Consider the following 13,354-nt stretch of genomic DNA (forward strand, 5'->3'; position numbering starts at 1 on the left):
AGTTTACTTTCAAAGGTGAACTGAAAAGAACAGATTTGTCAGGCCAATGCATTAAAAAAAAAAGTTTAGATCACTATGTTGGCACCAGAAAAATAACATTAAATTTCAGCCACCCATAACTAAAACAGTTTTTATTTTTTTTTAAAGAAATCTCAAACAGAATTGACAAAAAGCAGTTATCTTTTGGAAGCTGCTCTTGCTATTTGGATTAATTGGTACTAGTGGGGGAAGCCGAGAAAAAGGAGGACCGTATAACCACATAACACTGAGAAACACATTTTTTAAGTTAAGTGAATTTCTTCATCACAAGACGCCTTGGAGATTAACACACAACCGTGCACGGCAGTCACCGCAGGGGATGACTTTCATTATTTCCTGACGCATTTGATGACAAAACTTTGCTCTTACATCACTGCAGAGCACACTTGACGAATCACTGCTTTGAAATACAATACGTACAAAATAATCAGCAGAGCCATAAATACAAGGCACTACAATAATATATGCTTGAGACTGGGGAGAAGAGCTCTAGTTAGAAAAGATCTAAATCTGAATTATCTTATAAAAATACAATGACAGCAAGTACCTTGCAACAGATATCACACTGATGATATGGATATAACATTTATTTAGAAATAACTAAACCTCTAGAAAAACATGTTTACTTATAGTTTAATAGAGTTATTCAACTTGATCATTTAATTTAGAAAATAAAGCAATATCTTGACTGTATTATTACTGATTTATATCATTATTCTCTCTTTAATGTATGGTTTTTGAATGGGAAAGAGCTGAAGAATAACATCTGTCCATTTTAATAACATTCCATTATACGTATAGTTCCTCTTTTGCCCCTCTGTCATATTTAACTTAAGTCCTTCATCTGATTTTGATCTACTATCCCATCTCAGGCAACAGAGTGATATCCAACAACCCAGAAAAGAACAAAAAGTAATGTTGATAACGATGGCACTGCCCATTGTGTAATACTTCATTGTAAAATTGACCGGAATAAAAGAAAAATTCTTCCAAGATACTTTCATGTGGAAAACCTTGCCCTGAAATAAGCTGAGTGATACACTTTGTGATTTTTAATGTAAGTATTGTAGCTACAAGTATTAGTCTTATTCCTCCAACTTGGTTTTTTTCAAACACACTATTTGCTGCAGTAACTTCCCAGTGTCAACTAAATTCCAGAGGATTACATGGTGGGTGGGGAAAGGAAAAAAGGTATTTCCTTTTATCAAATATAACTATGTTGCTTTCTCATTCCATCATGTTCCTCTCTGTAATAAAAGAAGAATCCAGGGTGGTCACTTGGAATACCTGATTAACAACTCTTCTTGAAACTATTCATTAGGTGTGGAATTCATTCTCCTTAAAGAGAAGGAAAGAAAAACCACACCAACCCTGAGAGGGAACCTGTCTTTTAGAAACAGACTCCAGACTTCAGTCGCCTTCAGGATATTCAGGCTCTATACATTCTAGTCTTCTCAAAATAGATGGAAAATTAATTGTCCAGGGTGCACAATGCATTTAGTAGGGTGAATCAGAGAAAAGGAAGGTACCAGCTCACAAACCTGTTAAAATCAAAAGATTATAACACAAATACGAACATAAAAACCTATGTCCACCATTATTCTTCCTTGATTTGCCTTGTTTATTTTTAATTAATTTCCTCATGCTATTAGTTGTGATGTTTGAGGGACAGGTGAACACTGAAATTACTTCAGTTATATACTACTTACCTCCTATTGAGGGATTATCATGTATCAGGATAGTCACTTAATACTGCATAACCATCAAATCTCCTTCATTTTTTTTTTAACCTAAGTCTTCAAACAGTTTACATTTAATAGCAAAGTCATGCAAAACGTAAGCAGGTTATATTCGTTTAACACAGAAACTGCTTTTATTTTTTTTTAATTGCTAATAGTAAAGAGAACAACCTTAATATCATTCATCCACAATTTCCTCATCTAATTCCTGGTTTATTACATGAATAACTCTACCATTACAATTCTTAGAAGTAGTCTGAAGAGTTCTCCACACATTTTGGAAAAAAGAGCTAGAGCAAACTTTTTATATATTTTTATTTCCTCTTCTTTCTTCAATTACATCTGCACATTTCCTAGAGACCAGGAGAATGTGAGTATGAAACTCGCTCAGTCGTGTCCGACTCTTTGCAACCCCATGGGCTATATAGTCCATGGAATTCTCCAGGCCAGAATTCTGAAGCAGGTAGCCGTTTCCTTCTCCAGGGGATCCTCCCAACCCAAGGGTAGAACCCAGGTCTCTGGCATTGTAGGTGGATTCGTTACCAGCTTAGCCACCAGGAGGCCTTATGCTAAATTCTTGTCCCTTTTTTATCTGAACTACCAAATACTTTTACAAGCCAAGAAAAAAAGTCACTGAGTCATGTCCAACTCTTTGTGTGCCCATGGATTTGTGGCCCACCAGGCTCCTCTGTCCATGGAATTTTCCAGGCACGAATACTGGAGTGGGTAGCTATTCCCCTTTATAGGGGATCTGCCCATCCACGGATCAAACCCAGGTGTCCTGCATTTCAGGAGGATTCTTTACCATCTGGGCCACCAGGGAATCCCAAAAAACTGGTCCTCAAATCAAGTACCTTTGCTTAGCATCTGCAGCTAGTGAATAGCAGATTCAGGAATACAACTAGTACATTTTTGGACTTATGATTCACATCGTTTATATTTCATTCCAAATTCAAACTATTGTTAGTGTCTTTTTCAGGCTAAGTTCCATCAAGGATTCACTTGGAAAGTGTTTCTTAATTAAGCTGCACTAGGCTAAATGCTATATATAAAACAAAGACAAATACAAGACAGGAGTCTTGGCAAAGTTAACACACATTATTAATATAATACCCAAGAGAACATCATAGGAGGCAGGTAATAAACATGGTAGCTTAAATAATAAAAATCAAAAAATAAAAACAATACTGAGCACTTACTATTATCATACATCATATTAAGCTTTGTTCATTTAGTGAATAATTTATTCCTTACAACATTCCCATGAGGTAAGTTCTAACCATCATCTTCATTTTACAAGGAGAACCAGGGCACAGGGCAGGAAACTGAGTGACATTCCCAAGTTTACCCATTAAGTGATTCAAACTCTGGCAGTCTGAGTCAACAGTCTGTACTCAGAACCACTACAATATAATTAATGATCATAGAGATAACTAAAGCAGTTGAGAAAGGTTTGATAGAGGAGGTAAGGCTAACAAGAGGATGGTAGTCTATGCTACTCTACACTGGAAGCAAGGAAGGAGTCCAAAAATGTGCTGGGAATGTCCAGTCATTAACAGGAAAATCTGCTTGCCTGGAACATAACATGTATGTTGTGACAGCCATGAGAAAGCTAAAGTGATAATGCAGAACTGGATAGTCCTGGGTATTGAAAGTCAGGCAAAAGAATTTTATGCAAAAGGGAAGTTAAAATTTTAACTACCTAATCCCCACAAAGTGGACTAGAGTATTTCTAGATATTATATCTTCCAATCTCTTGCATGCAATGGTTTCAATGGAATAACTACCAAACACATTTGTTACATACCGTAAATTGTTTGCATTTAGATAAGTTACTCCTATTTTTTAAGAAGCAAACTTGGAAACTTTATCTAAAATAAATCCTGAAATCTTTTTCATTGGTTTCAAGTTAGAGATTCTAAATAACTAATGCATAAAATGTTAACACTGACTTTTCTTCAATATAAGAGCATATCATTGCTTTTTTAATGTAAAAACAATATATTTATCTGTTAAATGAAATTTCCTATGATTTCTCTACATATTTACTCTTCAAACATTTCTGAGCATTCACAAAATAGCTGTTCCCTAGCTCTCAGTATCCCCATTTCCAACCACATACATACACACACACATAGACACACACATCTGCACACAGTACCTATTTGGCTTGGAATTTCAACTGGTATAATGAACTATATCATATAGAACATACTAATCATCTAGTATGTTAAGTAACCAGATACTGTCACTCTTCTCTTTCTCTTTCATACTTTTTAACTTCTGAACATTTTGTGTTTTATAACTACCTCAAGTCAAAAGGTGAGTATATATAAAGGAGATAACATTTAAAGTAATATTCCTACTTAAGGAGTTTTGTTACTAGACTCTGAACGGAGAAACAGCTTTGGGAATGGGAAAAAAAAAAAAAAACAACTCAGTGTGAGTTAAAAAAAAAAAATAGAAAAGTTTTAGAGAAATGCTGAAACTTGATAGAAGTAGGGAAAGCATATAACATTGTACAAAGTGCCTACGTAATGCTCGGTAGTATTTTGTGAATGAGAATATAATTCTCAGTTCAAAGCAGGGCTTTCTATTAAGAGATTTTAATAACATTCAATACTCCTTGCACTCTTACCATGAATAATACAGAAAGCAGGTTTTATCCTGAGGCACTTGAATTTAAACTTTAAAAAATGGGAATAAACATTTTTAGTTTCAGTATGAATAAAAGCAGTGTACTTAAAAAACCACACTATAATGGTATAATCATTTCTGGAAAAGTTAAGAAAGATTACACTTTAATAGCAAGTAACTTAATAAATATTTTAAAGTACTTCACATATTCGAATATGAAGTTGCATATCTGGATAAAATGAGAGGAGTAACAGATATAAATTTTAATAATAGTTTTAGAAAAAGTGTATTGAGTATTCAGCTGCCCTTGACAACTGCCCTATATTTTCCAAGTGTTATCAATTTGTCTCAAGACCACTCTTTTTTTAGGTAACTGTATTTATAAAAGATCAAGAATAAATGAAGGCATTTGATAATATCAATCTTTTAGCAATTAATGAAGTTAATTTGAATTTTCATACTAATGCTCTTACTCTTTCTACTGTCTATATATAAACCTCTTGCATCATATGATAGTAATGATCTCTAACTAAATAATGATGTTAATATATTAACAGTGTACCTTTTTTGTCATAAAATTTGCTTGAAAATGATTACCTATTTTGACACTGATTCTTAAGATAATGTAACTACAGTGTAGCTTGAAAGATGTATAATGCATATAGTTAGTATTATAAATGTATTACACTTCATATAAACTAATTGGCAGTTTCAAATGTTCTACAGCAGAAAGTTTAGAATGTAAATTAACTAATATTTAAATGACAGATGTTTACATAGAAATAAAGTGTTTAAGACATAATTTTAAGATCTGAATCTAGAAACTTTTTAAATAAGCACACCAGATTTAAAATGTAATTTAAATTAATATTTTAGGGGAGAAAGGGTCAAGGTTAAACTGTTTGTCTTCCTTAAAAAGTGTATAATGTCTTTTGTGTCTCTACTAACAAAAAAGAAATCTCAATGAAACTCGGATATTAAAACCTCCCAGGAAACCAACAATAAAAGCTGCTAAGAATTTCACAACTTTTTTTCCTTAGGTGTTAATTAAATGATCATTTAACACTGCAATGTAAACACAACATTTTCATCTCCTGACAGCACAGCCTATTATAAATCCGGGGTTATAAAAGTCTTGGTGTTAATGCTCTGAACCAAGTTCCCACCACATTCTAAGATGCCTTGTCGTGTCTAAGGTTAAGCATCTAGACACAAAACAAAGCTTGCTCCTACTCTACTTCCAGTGCAATTTTCCCATCGCCCAGTGACCTAGGTAACACTTTGAGCAATAAAGAATAAATTTAATTTCTCCAGCATTTTGTGAGGATTAGGAACAATTGTTGGCCTGCAATGACTTTTTATCCTTGGATTCTTTTCCTCCAGAGCATTCCTCTGGTCCTAAAAGAGAATTCTGATGGTTTAAGACATAGAACAAACAGAACTTTAAATTAGGCTTTTTTCAATCAATTGGAACTGTTGGAGGGGAAGCAATCAACCTTTCTCTGTGCTGTTCTCAGCTATTCACATACTTCAAGCTTTAATCTTTCACTAGTAGAAGAAACCTATCATGACGGGGCAAAGCTATCTTCCCATTCTGTTTCCAGACTTATTTATTTCTCTTTTCTTTAAAAAAAAAAAAAAAAAACACACTTAAATCAAGTTGCCATACTTAGCTGCTCACAATCATTCGGGGACATTTCAAGAGGCACAGATGTTCTCTTAATAGCATTTCACTCCACTATGCTATTCCCTAGACCACAGGTCCCACCGAAGACTGGCCTTTTTACTCTTCAATTCTTCCCTCTCTAGAGTTTAAGCTTAAACTCTTGCCCCAAGTTTCTCATATCACAATTTATCAAGTGTTTTAAGGATAATTCTCTTTAAATAATTTCTTGATAGCAATTAACTTGGTTGTGGGTAATGAAGAGGACATACACCACTCTAGTCTAAGGGCAAAGCTTATGTACATATAAAAAGAATTGGAGTTACAATACAAACAAAACAAAAATAACTTCTGACTCAAACTTATTTCACTATCAATCATCGTTTAAATTCAAAGCGCTGAACAGCTTGCAATTTGAACTGCATTTTGACAAAGTGCTTAGTCTAAAAATCCATTGAATATCACAATGCAGCTTATGTAAAGGTGGCAGAATGTTTCACAGGTCAAATCATATTTTGAATATGCTCATTGGGATGCTTCTCTTACATTGTTTTTAAACTGAAATTTTAGTTAGTGATAAAAATGTACTTTAGCAATGCAATACATTTTCTGAATAACTTCCAAAAGAGTTTATCTATACCTTAAGGAGTTTTCTCAGCGTTTTCTAACTGGTTTGTATTTTTCCTTCATTTTGTTATTCAGGACAACACATCATTAAAACAACAATTTAATATGTGAACTAACATAAATAGTTCCTGAGTCACAGCTTCTTTTTCTATCCTTGATTTATTTTATATAAGAATTTTTAAATTATATGAATCATCAACTGCAAGCAGATGAGAGACCTCATTAAGAACATTCTGGCCTTAATATACCTTGTGTTGCCAAGTAAGGAGAAATTGAATGGTACAAATGCACATTTTATGCTAATCTGCAGCGTTAAAAAGTTAATGTGGTTATACTTATGTATATGTTATCACACTGAGAATAAATGCAATAAGAAACATGAAAGAGAACCAGGAGCTTTTCTGACTGTGGGCAACTTGCTGGGACATTTGTGTGACTATTACTTCATCCTATTTTACACTGAGAGGACGAGAACTCCACAGGCATCATTTCTATCATACTATATCATTTCTATCATATTATACCAGAAAGTTGACAATGTTCTTTTGAATACAGAATCTATATTGTGACTTGCTATATTCCCAGGAGATAAATGTCACCCCTATTTTATAGAAAAGAAACCTTTGCTCCAGAAGTATCCATTGATTTACAAAGATAGCAAAGCACTAACATCTGAGTAGGCATTTAAACACTAATATTTTACAATATTAGTAAAATATATTTCTCACAAAATAGATTTCTTAAAATGTAATGTACATACATTAAAATTAGCTCAATAGAACTAATACCTTATGGTCACTTATTCCTAGAATTAATACTTATATAAACTTCAATCACTAAATTATAATCTTGAGATTGCAGCAGCAATTTTATGATTTACAATCAAATTTTAAAATATTTCTTCCTGATATGTGTTCAAAATCTTTTTGACATGAAAACCATATACTTAAATTCATCTTTCAAAAAAACACACTCAGTCTCCATGAACTTTGAAGGCCTTAATCTCCATATTACAGGTCAGAAGTTGGCAATGGCTGAGGTCCACAGATGCCACATATTCTGTGGGCCACACACCACAGCAGATTTCTCCTCAGCATGGATCACAGTATTCATAGTATTTACACTCACTGGCAAGCCATGAGTATTTGCTGGTGGCAACAGAAACATTTACATTTGGGGAAGAAACTATTTAAACAAGTGCACTTGAGTGGGAAAGACCTTCCTGCACTTGACTTTCCTATGCCAGGAACTATGCTGTGGATTTCACACCAAAAAATCTACTCTGGCAACAGCAGAAGCCTGCCAATTTCTGACGTTCTCCAGCAAAAGTCTTCTATTAGATCCCTTTAAAGTAAAAACTTCCCACGGGAGGCCTGGCAAAAATATCAAAAACAATCTTAATCTTCATTGTTTTTATAACTTCTACATCATACTATTGCACGTTGATTTAAAAACAAAAACACAAGTACGCCCTATTCAATGGCTTGCCTTTTTTCACGGCAAGAGATAGGGGCTACTCTGAAGTGTGTCCAGGTCACAGTCTATGAAGAGTTTGGTCTACCTCTTAAAAACAAACCTTTTGCTATATAACAGTACTATTTTTAAATACTACTTATATATCTCTGTTTTTTAAGTAGCAAGAAGAGAGTCCCTTGGACCTAATAATAATTAATAAGTTACTTAATAAATAATAAGGGACTTGGGGTTTTTAATCACTGACAGTTAACACTTTCCTAAAGGTTATCTCTCATACAGGTTCTTTGTTTTCAAACATAATCAATCTGTTCCCCTTAGATAGGTATCAGTATTAACAATACAGTGTATCCTTCAAATGATGATACCGACACACCATCTTGAAGAACTTTTATTCTCTGCATCTGAAGCTTTCTGGCAGTCTCGGCACCAGAGATGGGAGGCAGCTACGATGACAGCTCCCTAGATGAGTAATGATGTCGATCTGGCGGGACAACGGTAACCGTGGCAACTGTAACCTGCAATTCCTGCATTACCACTGTTGGATCTACTGTGGCAGGGGCCAAACAGGCCAAGAGTAAAATGAAGCAGGAGACTACACACCTGACACTCTAGGAGCCCACACTTTAATTAGAGCTGGCAGAAATTAACTCAGGAGGAATTCTGACACAGGCACCATGGTTGTCTTCTGCTTTTATCCTTGAATCCAAGAATCCTGAGACTTAACTGGCATCAGAGAACGGTGGCGGAGGGGCGGGGGTATGGTGGTAGTTTTATACAAGTATAGTATTATAGTAAATTAAGATATTTTTGCTTAGGTGGAAAACATTTTGATTTTTCAGTGCATACCAATAGACGCTTCAATGTTTAGAAAACCTAAGGGGATAAACATTAATGAACCAAGGTATCCTTTAAATTTAATTTGGTTCCCCATTATTCATAATGTCTTCCCAGTGTTACTATTTGCTCATTCAAGTTACAAACCCTGAACCCAACAGAGATTTAATTCAATACATCAAACACTTACTGAGAGCTTTCTAAAGGTCAAGCTTTATACTAAACCCTGGGGATATTTAAAAAATGTATTTGTAATGCATGTACTGCAGTATTTATATGCATAATTACAGAAAAAGAAAACTAATCTACTAACAATTGACAAGTATACTGGTGGTTATATCTGAGTGGGGACATCATGAATAATTTATACTCCCACTTTTCTATTTTTCTGAATTATCTAGACCTTTATAACATTAAGCATACTTACTCTTGTAACTCCTCAAAACCAAAATCAAAAGCCAAGGCTCCTTTTATAAGAAAGGAAAGGAAAGTAAGGGCAGCTTCATCATATATTTGTTATCTTTCCCAAACTAATTTTTATTTTAATAGAAATTAAGTTTTCCTCTTAAAGAATTATAATAATTATTATCAAAAAAACAATCTGGAGAATCTGAGATCCTATCTGACAGCAAATGAATTGTGACCTGACCAATTGAATTTATTGCTCAAAATCTGTTTGTCTCAGGTAAGGAGTCACGAGGCCATAAAAAGAATTCTTGGCTTTAAAAATACTACTTATAATGTTAGATAATTTAGTGGCTCCAAAGCTCACTAGGGAAACACCACTTGTTAACCAGAAATAAAGAGTTTTCATTTAAAGAAGTAAAGAAAATGAATCACTGGAACCTATGTATTTATTTTCATTTGTAAGCTTTGTTTTGTCTCAAGAGATACAAATAAAAAAATGAGTTTCTGCAACGTGGTTTGGCTACTTAAGCTTATGTTAGAAGTCTGGGTAAATATAATAATACTCAAGGAAATAAACGGAAAACCACAAAACAAATATTTATAACCAAATGCTTAACCACAGAACTACCAATGAAATGCCTCTCTAATGAGCCTAGATGAGTAGCTGCAAACTCAGGCTGTAAAGTGTGAATCACTCACTGGCAAGTCACCTTTAAGGTTATACTTTTCAGGAAGATTTGTATATGCTACTCATAAATTTCCATCATAATCAACCATTTCAAAAGTCACTGTAGAACTTCTGTCAGTTAACCCACTCTGAATTGCTCAGAAAATCATGTTCTCCACTCTTAATAAACTAATAACAAAAATGCAATCCTGGTTTTGGAGGAGGAGCCAAGTGAGAGGATGGAGAATCTCCATAAGTAAGAAAACTATGTACTGTCTCTTTTAACCTCCAACCTATGGCCCTTCACTTTTCTTTCTTCTTTACTTACACTTTCCATCTGTCAACAAGTGCTTGTAATTTTATTACACTGTCCTGTAGTTTATGCAGAGTTGGTATTATTTTACAGAGTTCTGTTAATGGACTGGATAAATGGTAATGCTATTTAAACTAGTCTCCTGCTCCAGCAAACACAGCTGCAACTGTACTACTATTTCTGAGCAAACATCTTGACCTGAACACGAAGTGCTCTCTCAACCCGTCCAAAGAGAAATCGGAGCAGACAGCAAAGGAAAAGCATATTTGGCCGCTAGCAGCAACTAACCGTGTCGAATCATAATTCATTTACAGTGTACCCTCCTTTTCTTTTATACTGCATTTAGAATTTTTTAAAAAAGCATGTGTGCTTCTTCACCTGGCATCTCATTTCCAGCCAAGAGTCAAATGGTGATTATTCCTTACAGAAGCAAAAAGAAAATCTGTATAATGTCCAGTGGAACAGACTAGATTTAATCTAAGCAAACAATGATAAAAATCAAACATCAGTGTGTGAACTATAAAAATAAGTTTTTCATCGATTATGCATCCAGAAACAACAGTATTAAGTAACGGCAAAATATAAAGTAAGTTAGGAAAAGAACTAGAGATAATAAATTCTAAATTTGTTTCTTTCATGAATTCTAGATAAGTATGGCTCCACTAAATTACACGGTAGGGCAATTGCATGTGTGTGTGTGTGTGTGTGTACTCAGTCACTCAGTCGTGTCTGCCTCTTTGTGATGCCATAGACTGACCCACCAGGTTCCTCTGTTCACAGAATTTTCCAGGCAAGAATACTGGAGTGGGTTGCCATTATATGGTGGGCAACAGTAGATCACTTAATATGCAAATTAGCCACCAGTCAAATTTTCCCTCTCCGAACATACTGCTTGTCCAAAATCTGTATTCTTTGTCCTGTCACTTATCCTTCTTGTGAAATAAAAGTTCATTTTAAAATGAAGATTTTAAAGGACAATTTTTGCATGTAGATTTGTGCAGATTTTTCCATCTGTTAGAACATTTGTTTCGGGTTATCTACTAGGCACCTGTATCATATGAAGAATACTTGAACTTGAACCCATCTTCTTAGAAATTAAACTAGCCAGGCAGTTAACTCCACAAGCTTTTGTTCCTTTATTTATTACATACTCTTACTGGTGGTTGTTTAATTCAATTAGTGATCATCATCATAAAAAACTGGTCACAGGTAGCTGATAACTTTCCTCTCAAGAAAAAAATCATGGTTAACCATCCACTACATCTAACTTGGGTGAGACAACAGTGCCTCAACTCAAAAGAAGATAGATTCCTGTTTGCTGAAGCAGAAAAAATGTATACCTCTAAGTTTTCATGGGTATCCAGTGCCCATGTCAGGTGTCAAATCCCAGGCAATATTGAACATAAAGCCATCAAGCTTTAACTTCAGGAAAATCAAAGCATCAGAGTCCTTACAGACCCACATCAGAAACAAAATTTTATCTTCCATTACTTCCCAGGGGAAATCCTTTGAGCCAAACAGGCACATTATAACTCATTTTCTAGCTGCCCGTTTTCCTCATTTCTTAACATGCTTTTAACTCACTAGAAGATGTTGCCTTAGAGTTTCATGGGTTCTGTTTCTTTCATTCACTTAAGGATATCAAGTTGTCTTCTTCCAAAAAGTAACTTCATAAGGTTATAAAATCATAATATAACCTAAGCGAAAATCCCTTGGCCTACTACATGGTATTGTCAAAGGAGGCAAATGCTAAACAGAACATAATCCGCTGATAGGGGATTCTGCACTAGATTATACCACCCAAAGAAAATTAATCAAATACTTTCCAACTAAAAATCAAACATTCTAGTTTCTCAGGGACAGTATTAAAGTGATTTCCTACATTTCCCTCTCTTCAGCTTAATAATTTTAATTCTAGCCGTAACAATCATTCCATTTAAATTGTATTTTCATGGCCACATAGACAACAGACAATTTTCTAGACAATTTGGATTGTTTGAGATGCACATCGTTAGCATAGCAGTAAATTAATTTAATAGCACTCATTATATACTAGCTTTGAAATCAATTCTTAAGCATCCCCACAATCAAAAAAAAGTTAAGGAAGAAAGTAGAATACTATTACAACCACTTCTGTAGCCATTCTTGGAAACTAAGTACAAATAATTAAATACAAATATTAATTTATATTCATACACATAATCTTCATAACAGCCTACATTCAGTGTCTTTGGTAAAAATAGTCTTTAGAGAATTCTTGTTAAAAAGGCAGTCTCTAGGTTTCTTTATTTGACTCTTTTAAATTTACCTAAATTGAGCCAATTAATCAGCAGGGAACACAAAGCAGAAGAGAAATACTGCTAGGCGGCTTTGGCTATCCTTACAGGAATAGAATCAGGAAAGTCAGACTCTAGAGAAAAGACCTGGTGTGTAACTGGCTCTACCTCTGCCTGCTGGGAAAATTCTCTCCACAGTGAGCCAAGGTGTCAGGAGGCCCTAACAGAGATCCTAACAGAGATATGATGTGGGGGAGGGCTGTGGGAAAAGACCCTTCCTAACTTCTGGAATTGATAACAATACTGAACTAGTAGGTTACAAAGCTTTGGCTACAAAGACAAGGTCGGAAAAGCAGTCTCCTCACTTGCTCCACATATGGGACTTTGCAACCATCCAAGTGGAGACCTAGCTGAGCAATTTATTCTGTATATCCCAATGATTTTTCATAACATCCACGAACATTGATAACCATTGCTATTAATTTCCCCAACACTTTGCAGCTTATCTCCCATCTGCACAAAATCATTCATATGGCTAAAAACCTACTTGTAAGAGCTGTCAAAAGTGTGTTTTCACCATTGCACATTCGGTCACTGAACAAGGATTCCAGGGAGGAAAAAACTGATTCTGCCTAAAACCCACATTAACACTCCTTCCAAAGAAATACTTCCATT

At 34.7% G+C, this 13,354-nt stretch overlaps 1 protein-coding gene across 5 annotated transcripts in view; it reads right to left on the reverse strand.

The window, feature by feature from the left end:
• SLIT2 (slit guidance ligand 2) overlaps positions 1 to 13,354 on the reverse strand; it is a 403,181-nt gene that overhangs the window by 372,405 nt on the left and 17,422 nt on the right. The gene's annotated exons all lie outside the window — the stretch shown is intronic.

Source organism: Bubalus bubalis, chromosome 7, assembly GCF_019923935.1.
Source record: "Bubalus bubalis isolate 160015118507 breed Murrah chromosome 7, NDDB_SH_1, whole genome shotgun sequence".
NCBI lineage: Eukaryota > Metazoa > Chordata > Mammalia > Artiodactyla > Bovidae > Bubalus > Bubalus bubalis.